An 8,788-nucleotide genomic window follows, 5' to 3' on the forward strand; every position below is an offset into this window, starting at 1 on the left:
AATAAATGAAAAAGTATTTAAGCGCTTACTATTTTTGCCTGGCAATGTGCTGAGCCCTAGGTATATAAATTTATAAAAACACATACAGCCTCTGTCTCCAGATGCTTGCTTTTTAATGATAGTACAATGGTGGCCAAGGAGAGGCATTTAAGTCAGAAAGTTCCTGGGATGGTTGAAGGATACAGAGGCGCAGATCAAATCATGATTCCAGGACTTAGTGGGGAGGAGGGTGGAGGTAGGAAATGATCCCCAAGCTGGGCCACGCAGGGAGAGAAGCTTTAGAGGAGCTGGACATGAAGTGAAGTGGATTGTGACTAGGGTTTTTTTGAGGTGGGGAGGCTCCTAGAAAGGCTATGGAAAATTACAGATTCCTTTTCCAAGCTGCCTTTCTATTATTCTGTTTTTATAATTACAATTATTGTAACAATAGTTATATAAAAGTTTCCTCATTGGGTAATTACCAATGCCAATGAAATCCCAGAGCCAGTTCCTATTATATTTTAGATGTTAGGTTTTATTCTTAGCCTAGCGGACTTGAAGGCATGGAAACCGGAAGGCGAAGATGAGGAGAGACACGGGGACATAGTCAGGGAAACAGTGACTGGGACAAGGGATCAAGTATTTTGTCCATGGAAGAGCCAGGAGGCCTGGGCTGTTGGACTGGAGAGCAGGTGCTGGAGGGGAGGCCTCAAGGCCGGAGAGAAGTAGCAGGGAGGGACCAGGCCCCAACAGGGAACTTTCTATTGGTCCTGGAGGTGATGGGGAGTGAGGAAGAGATGATGGATGTGGCAGAATCTGTGTAATCCAAGGAAAAATAAATAGAGGCAGATTATTGGAAACTAATTGGAGAATAGCTAAGTGAATATTACAATGATAATGGTCCTGACTCAATTTTTAAGGAAACATTCTATATATACAACATAATATAATTGGCCTTAAAGAATCTCACAAATTCTAGAAAAAAAAATGTTTTAAGGAGGACAGCCAGACAAGGAAGCCTGAGGAGAAAGAGAAAGAAAAGGGGGAGCATAATGAAAAAATTGCTGTAAGGCATGGGGAGTTGAGTGAATTAGGCCCTAACCCCGAGATGGAGGCAGCCTTACAGGAGAGAAGGGGGCATATTGGACCATCTGTGTGGGGAGACTCCCACCCATCTATGCCGGTAATCGTGCCCCTGCATCCATGTGCTGCTCAGTCCTGTCTGACCCTGCGCGCCCCCGTTTGGGGTTTTCTTGGCAACGTTCTGGAGGCCATTCCCTCCTCCAGCTCATTTTGCAGATGAGGAAACAAGCCAGCAGGGTTACATGTATTTGCCTGGAATCCCAGAGCTAGGTCAGACCTGAACTCAGGAAAACGAGTCTTCCTTGGCTCCAGAGCTGGCGTCCTAAGCACTAGGCCACCGAAATGCCCAGTGCCCACATACACACATGTAGTCATCGGGTTATAAACTCCTTAAAGACGCTGCCTCTTTTGCTTCTTCTTTTATCCCTGGGACTTACTCCAGTGCTTGGAACATAGTAGATGTTCAATAAATAGATTCACTCACATGTGTGTACACATACATATATGTATATGTGTATGTGTGTGTGGTTGTTACCTGAAGAAAGGAAAAGAAAAATATATATTATGTATAATATGTGTGTATGTATACATATGTCTTAGAAAAACATCTATCACTAAGCTTCAAAAACTACTTTACATTCACTTCTTTGATGATCTTCTACATGCTTAAAAAAAAGAGAACAAGATAAATTTATATACACACACAAACACACCCAAACGCACTTATATATGTGTTCTATAAGGTCAAAATGATGGATCTCAAACGCTGGCACTGAAATCAACAGACTCAGAGTGGAGATTATCCCTGGCTGTTACCAGGGCAACTGTGAATATTCTGCAGCTATCTTTTCCTGCTGAGAGGTCAAGAAGGAGGAAGACTGAGAAAAGGTCATTGGATTTAGCAGTTAGAAAATTCATCTTTGGTAAATTTAGAAAAAGCAGTTTTAATTCATCAGGGGTAGAGGAGGAAGCCAGGATTTCAGCTTCCTTGCTTCCTTTGTTTTCATTGTATTGTTGCTCAAGGCTTGAAATCATATCCTTTTATACTGACCTTTTCCCTCAAAATGTTTTATCTACATAAATTTTGTGATTCCAGAAATGTTTAACTGTTTTGAACACTAGGGGGAGAAAGCAACCTAGGAGAAATGACATTACAAAATCAAAACAAAAGGTGAATAAAAAATATCTTAATGTTTTTGAGAAAAAGATATGCCTCCTGAGAATTACAGACCTGCTTTTGTCTTTCCTTTTATCCCAGGATCCTTAGCGTTAACTGAAGCCCCAAACGGAAGAGATAAATTTAATTTTCCTTATTTTCCCCCTAAAAAACATGTAGGGTGTTCTCTACTTTAAAACAAGCTTGTGCTGGCTGCCCAGGAGAAAAAAGGAAGAAAACAATCATTTATTAAACATCTATCTCATTTTTTTTAAGTACACGGAAGGTTGTCAAGAGAAAAAAAAGGTAGCAGTCTTTGAAGCCTGGTCATATTTTGGTTTTCCTTTCATCAAGTAAAAGTCATCTTCAAATATCATTCTAGGGAGGTGACTTGTCATTGTCTGACTCCTAGAAAGAAACATCTTGGCTCAAGGCCTTACCATCCTCTCCACTCTCCCTGGATTTCTACTCTGCTATTGAGCTTTCTTCAAGTTTATTATATTATTATTATTATTATTGTTACTGACATTAGCTAATAATAAAAGCTAATAAGCACATAGCACTTACTATGTGCAGACATTGTGCAATTTATAATTGTTATCTCATTTTCCCCATAACAATCCTGGGAGGTAGGTGCAATTATGATCCCCATTGTACAGATGAGGAAACTGAGTTAAACAAAGTTAAAGTGTCTGATGTTGCATTTGAATGATGAATCCTGACTCTAGATCTGGCATATTATCCATTGTGCCATCTACTAGATGCTCTAATTTACTCTATCTGATCTACTAACTGCTCTAGTTTACTCTGATGCTCTAGTTTATTCTATCTGATCTACTAATTGCTTAATCTAATTATCTTTTAGAGCAGAGGTTTTCATCCTTCTAGACTTTTGCAGCTTTTGATTCTGAGTGTCTTTTCCTTCTGGAAATTCTGCTATCCTGATAGCTTTGAGAATACTGTTTATTCCTAATTTGCTCTTACTTGTCTAACTGTCTTTTCCTTTTTCATCGCTTTGCTGAAAAATTATTCTTCTGCTTCCTCTGAGTGAATGTCCCCCAGGATTCACCTAAATTCATACAGCATTTTTCACATCTGGGGATTTACATGTAATGCAGAAAATCAGTGGATTTCTCCCCCCTTCCCAGCCCATCTGCCAGACAAGGGCACTTCTCATGAAGATGGACCCCTTTTTACATTCTTGCTGAAGAATATAAATTTTGAAATGAAGAAGCAAATCCTTATCGATGGTTCTCATCTCTGTGTACTTGTGTCAAAGTTGAATGGTGGCTGACGCAGGAGGAATCTTTCCACTCATGACATTATAAGATTTTTGATTGATTGCTTACTATCTTAGGGAGGGAGGAGAAAAGCAAGGGAAGGAAAAAATTTTGGAGCTCTAAATCTTGTAAAAAATGAATGTTGAAAGCTATCTTTACATGTAACTGGAAAAATAAAATATTATTTAAAATTATAAGATTTTTTTTCAAATTTTTCACTTTTTAAGGTATATTACATTGGGACTCTGCCAGTGGTCCCTAGGAATTCCAGGGAGGGAGAAAGGGAGGGAGGATTTCTCTCATTCTCTTCCCAGAAGCAGTTACAACTACATGCATGTGATAATAAAAGCATGTGCTTGCCCCGGTAAAGCCTGAAACTGGACCCTAAGTCAATGTTTGCTTGTCCAGTGGACATTTCCAGTCTTGGCAGCTACCTCATGAGTTCAAGAACTCCTGGTTCCCTGAGCCAGTGTTGGCTGTCCAGGTGGAAGGTGGGAAGAAACAACCATTTATTAAGCACCTATTATGTACTAAATACACCACAAGTCTTAACTCATTTCATCCTCATAATGACCCTGCCAGGTAGGTGCTATAATGATCCTCATTTTATTTACCATTGGAGAAACTGAAGCAGCAACTCAAGTGATTTGCCCAGAGTCATACAGGTAGTGCCTAAAATAAGTCTTCTTGCCTCCTGGTCCGGGTGTACTCACTGTGACACTTCACTGGAGACAAGTAAGTATTTCCTACTTCTCTACTACTTTTCAGAAGGGAAGATGGCCAGGAATAATATCATCCTGAACCTAAATGGACTAAAGAAATCTACTTGGCTAGTTAGAAAACATGGACCTTATGAGGGCTCAATGTGAAATATCCGCTCAATGAGTCCTGCCAAAAAAATCATTCTCCTCTTTTTTATTCTCTTTCTGGGAGAGTACATATAATATGTTTTATATTTTAAGTGTGACCCTGTCCGTACCTCTCAGGGATGAATGGGATGACTCTCTGGAGAAGGGAGCTTGGTTTGGGACAATCGTTCAGCCATTTGGTTAGGCAACATCATTGGAAGGAAATCAGAACGGGGCACTAACCATCAGAGAGAAGCAATGTCACTTATTCCTCTCTGGGCCCGACTCCTGACTCTTTGGCCATTTCCCAGCAGTGTTCTTTCACTGGAAGTTGTCTTTATACACCATGTTCTAGCAACCTTCTCTCCAAGGAAAACCTAAGGGAACAAGGCAATAAAGCAAGCCAGGCTTTTTGAGAGGAGGCTAACAAAATGACATGGTCCTACGGAACGATGGAAACCACATCCTGGGGGGAAGGGTTTAAGGAGCCCACGTTAGAGACTGGTGCTGAGTGATGCTGGGGGAGGAACCAAACACTCTTGGAAATAGGAAGCTAATTTATAATCCAACTTTCTGTCAAGTGAAAAAAGGAAGTTCCCTTACTCTGCCATGTCTCAGGAGTTTGCTTATTTGTTTATTAAACTTTTTTGTTTAGTGGGAAAGGAGTCCACTAGATATCTAACACCTTTTCATTCTATAGAATTCCTCCTCTGTCCCTACAATCCTCTCTCTGATTCTCATTTCTTCCCAGAAGCTCAAGGAAGGAACCCCAGGTTAGCCATATTCATGTTTTCATTCTCCTCTGGGATCATCCCTTACTCTCTGGGTTTCTTTTTCTTTCATCTCCAGCCTAAATTCCTCCCTGGTTCCTTTTCAGTTTCTTCTTGTCTTCCTCCATCAGAATATAAGCTCTTTGAGGTTAGGAATGGTTGTTAGTTTTCCTTTTATTTGTATCCTCACAATATCTGGCACATAGTAAATGTTTAATAAATACTTGATTTGTTGAACAGTTGGTAGTTTTCTCTCCTCCCTTTATTCTGAAGATGGAGATTTTATTTTCCCCGAGAGTTTTTGACCTTAATAGCCCTTCCTTGTTTATTTATCTTGATTCATTTATAAAAAGAGTACCAATATTCCACAGAATACGTGTTAGAACCTCATTCCTGCTTTAGAGGGAAAAGAGATCATGGGGGAAAGAGGTTTATAAGTCATTTTATTCTATATGTTTGCTAGCTGAATTCCCAACAATGGAATTGGAAGAGAATTTAAGGTCTCCTGAGATCGTGAATCAATCTTTGGGTTATATTGTTTGAAGTCATCTGATGGTACTCCCTGACTACCTGGTTCTGAGCCTAGGCAGCTCTCTCCCAGTTTTTAGAACAAGGATTCTTGACTTTAAATCCAAGAACTTTTTTTATAGTATATATATATATATATATATATGTGTGTGTGTGTGTGTGTGTGTGTGTACTTTATAACAATATTTCAATACAATTCATTTCCTTTATTATCCTACAGATTTTATTTTACACATAATAGTACCTCTCTCCTCTCCCTGTTTTATTACACTTCATTCTTCCCCATGGCTTGAAGTTCTTAGATCCAGGAACTACAGTGTGCCTAGAACCAAAAAGAACAAACAAAATATATCAAAACCCCAATCCAGATTCTTGGGGGTCATAGAAGCTAAAAGGGAGAGGAGAAAGGAAATTTTCCCTCATCTCCATCCCCCAGCTTAATTTATGGTACTTATGCTGTGTGTGATGAGGACCTCTTTCTGGTTGCATTTAGAAAAAGATAGTAAGCCTGACCCAATATGATAGTTTTAAAGACCTGTATACTCCGTTCCCACTATCAAGCCAAAGGAAGCAAGCTGTTCCCCCCAAATGGAAGGGGGATGCAGGATGTTCTCTCCCAAAAGCAGGCTGCTGTCTCCCACATGGATTCCTCCATCTTAGATGATCTGGACATAGGCCCTGTTAAATAAGTTTTTTAAACATTATTTTGAGAAGGGGCCCATTAGCTTCACCACACTGTCAAAGAGGTGGATAGCATGGAATACATTCCCCTGCTCTAGAGGAGGAGGGATGGGAAGTAAGAGCTTGGGACCAGGGAAGAAAGTCTAACTCCTGCCCAGAAGTCTGGGTGATTTGCCTCTGTTCTTTTCTGATTAGAAGAGAATAAGAACCATACAAGTAGTTGGAAACATCTAATAGCTACGTAAATATTAATGTGTCTTTAGGAATTTTTTGTTTCTTACTGAGATGGACAAAACAATAAGTCATCTTTTACCTGATAACTATGTTGTGCATTGAGTATTCTTTCTGTTGAAAAACTTTGTCTTTATGGTTTTCTAAATGTATATACATCATTCTTGGATGTCACAGATCTGACCCACTCCAAGAGAGACTGATTTCCACCTTGAGGGGAGCAGGAAAAAGTCTCTGGTCGGGTCTTTGTTCCTTCCATCATTTGTCTCCAAGAGAGACATCAGACTAGAATTATATCCCTACCCTTTCAAATATTGTTAGTCTAATAATAAAGTCTAGTTGGGAGAGAAAACTGCTTCTTTGGTCACTCTTAAGGAGCAGGGTAGCCCTTAGTTTATACTTGCCAGTTTTGCTCCTTCCCACCAAATGCTAGTTACAGAAAACATCATCATAAATAGGGGGAAAAAAACATGCATTCAAGTAAACTGAAACTGGAGGAGTTACATATACTAGAACATACCAAAAAATATACAAGAGTGAATGAGCTCTTTAGCTAGGAACAAGAAGAAATCGTAGGTACAAGTCAAGAGAGTGTGCCCCGTCTCACCCAAGAAGGACCATTCCAGCTGTCTCTAAGAGGTGGACTAGAAGTCAGAAACATCTTCAGAACTTCCCCTATGCATCTGCAGCTTTTCTCCATGCATCTTCCCCTCAACCCCCAGAAATTCTAGCATCAGTTCCCCAAACCCTTGAGCAAGAATTCACTCAACATGGGAACCCACCATTCTCTCCTGATTAAAAATTGCATTTCCTCTATGTATGCAACAGCATGAGAAACATGAGTAAGATTGATATTTGTCTTAGAATTTGTCTCCAGGCTCTACTCTGAGATGGCTGCATGATAAGCCAGAAAAAGAAAGAAAAAAATGTTGGAAGCCCCTTTGAAAAATGGTAACTGGTAGACACAGAGATTCATAGTATCTTCTCTATTTGTAACCGTGATAGTGGGATATTCATGCTATTCTAATTCCATACATGAAAAGCAATGTTAACATTTTATCACTAAACAGCTCTTCCATTGAGTGTTAGTGCAGAAATTTTAAGTGACCTGCTATGAAATGTCTAATAATGACATCTAAGGCTCTTGTCAAAATGCAAGATTGGCCCCCCATGGCTTTATAAAACCACAGGGTGTTAAATGCCCTAATGGCTGAGGGAGGGAGGTCTGCACCATCATTGGAGAGAGATGTTGTTTCTATGTCAACCAGTCCTCTCACATAGAAGAAAACCTTAGTGCTCCAAACAAGCAAGCGAAGGTTTATGGAATAGGGATCAAAACATTCTGAAGCATGTCTCACCCTCACCTTCCTTTGATCTGCTCCCCTGGTTGCCTGGCAGCATTTTCCATCCCGCCCTTCCAGGGCTGATGTTTCTCTTTTATTTGCTTTGTCATCTACCTTGGCATTCGCTTTGTAACTCACTTATTCTTGCATAAGACCAAAATCATGTCTCGAATTCTCCCCATTGATTTTCAGGGCTGTCCCGACCTTGGATGGAAAGAAGAGAATATGAAAAAATTATTATGATTTTCATATTAATTGATAGGATATGTATAATGAATATACTAGTGATTTAGATTTCTCAGAACTGCCTTTAGCTTAGGAGTCTCACAATGCAGCTAGAAATGATCAATCAATTCTTGACATCATTTTCTTGTATATGTTAAGGGAAGTGAATCAAAGATTGCAGAACCTATTCCTTCCCAAATGACCCCCAAGGACTTAAAACAATCTCGGAAGAACTGTTCCTACAGGATTGGAGAACATCCATATTGTCCTGCATTCATGGGTTTGTCATGGGAGACTCCTCAGACCCTGAAAATGATTTTATTTGATTTACCTTTCCCTACCCTTCCCACTTATGATTTGTATATAAATCTCTACCTTTCTTCAAAGGAGCAGGTCTCTTGCCTGGGAGAACTTCCAGTTTGCCAACTATTTTTTTTTAATGTATGTACAATATTTTATTTTTTAAAAAATTTATTAATAGCTTTTTATGCTCAAAATACATGCAAAAATGTTTTTCAATATCCAGCCCTGTACAAACTGTATTCATCACTGAAAATGATTTATTAAACCTATCTCTAGGCCTGCTTTGTGCAGCTCCAGCTATTCACAGTTTAGAGCCCTATGCAGTAAAATTCTGCAACAAATCCAACGTCTTCATTTAATA

At 39.5% G+C, this 8,788-nt stretch overlaps 1 long non-coding RNA gene across 2 annotated transcripts; it reads right to left on the minus strand.

The window, feature by feature from the left end:
* Positions 1 to 8,098, minus strand: LOC141554744 (uncharacterized). Of its 2 annotated transcripts, XR_012485938.1 has the most exons (4): positions 7,921 to 8,098; positions 5,889 to 5,966; positions 1,340 to 1,597; positions 1 to 795 (listed from the first exon to the last, which is right to left on the minus strand). It is a non-coding gene; the product is annotated as an uncharacterized LOC141554744 (long non-coding RNA). The 2 variants fall into 2 exon arrangements; XR_012485937.1 differs by having other exon boundaries at positions 1 to 1,597.
* Between the last annotated feature and the right edge of the window lie 690 nt (positions 8,099 to 8,788).

The sequence above is a fragment of the Sminthopsis crassicaudata genome, chromosome 2, assembly GCF_048593235.1.
Source record: "Sminthopsis crassicaudata isolate SCR6 chromosome 2, ASM4859323v1, whole genome shotgun sequence".
NCBI classification, from domain to species: Eukaryota; Metazoa; Chordata; class Mammalia; order Dasyuromorphia; family Dasyuridae; genus Sminthopsis; species Sminthopsis crassicaudata.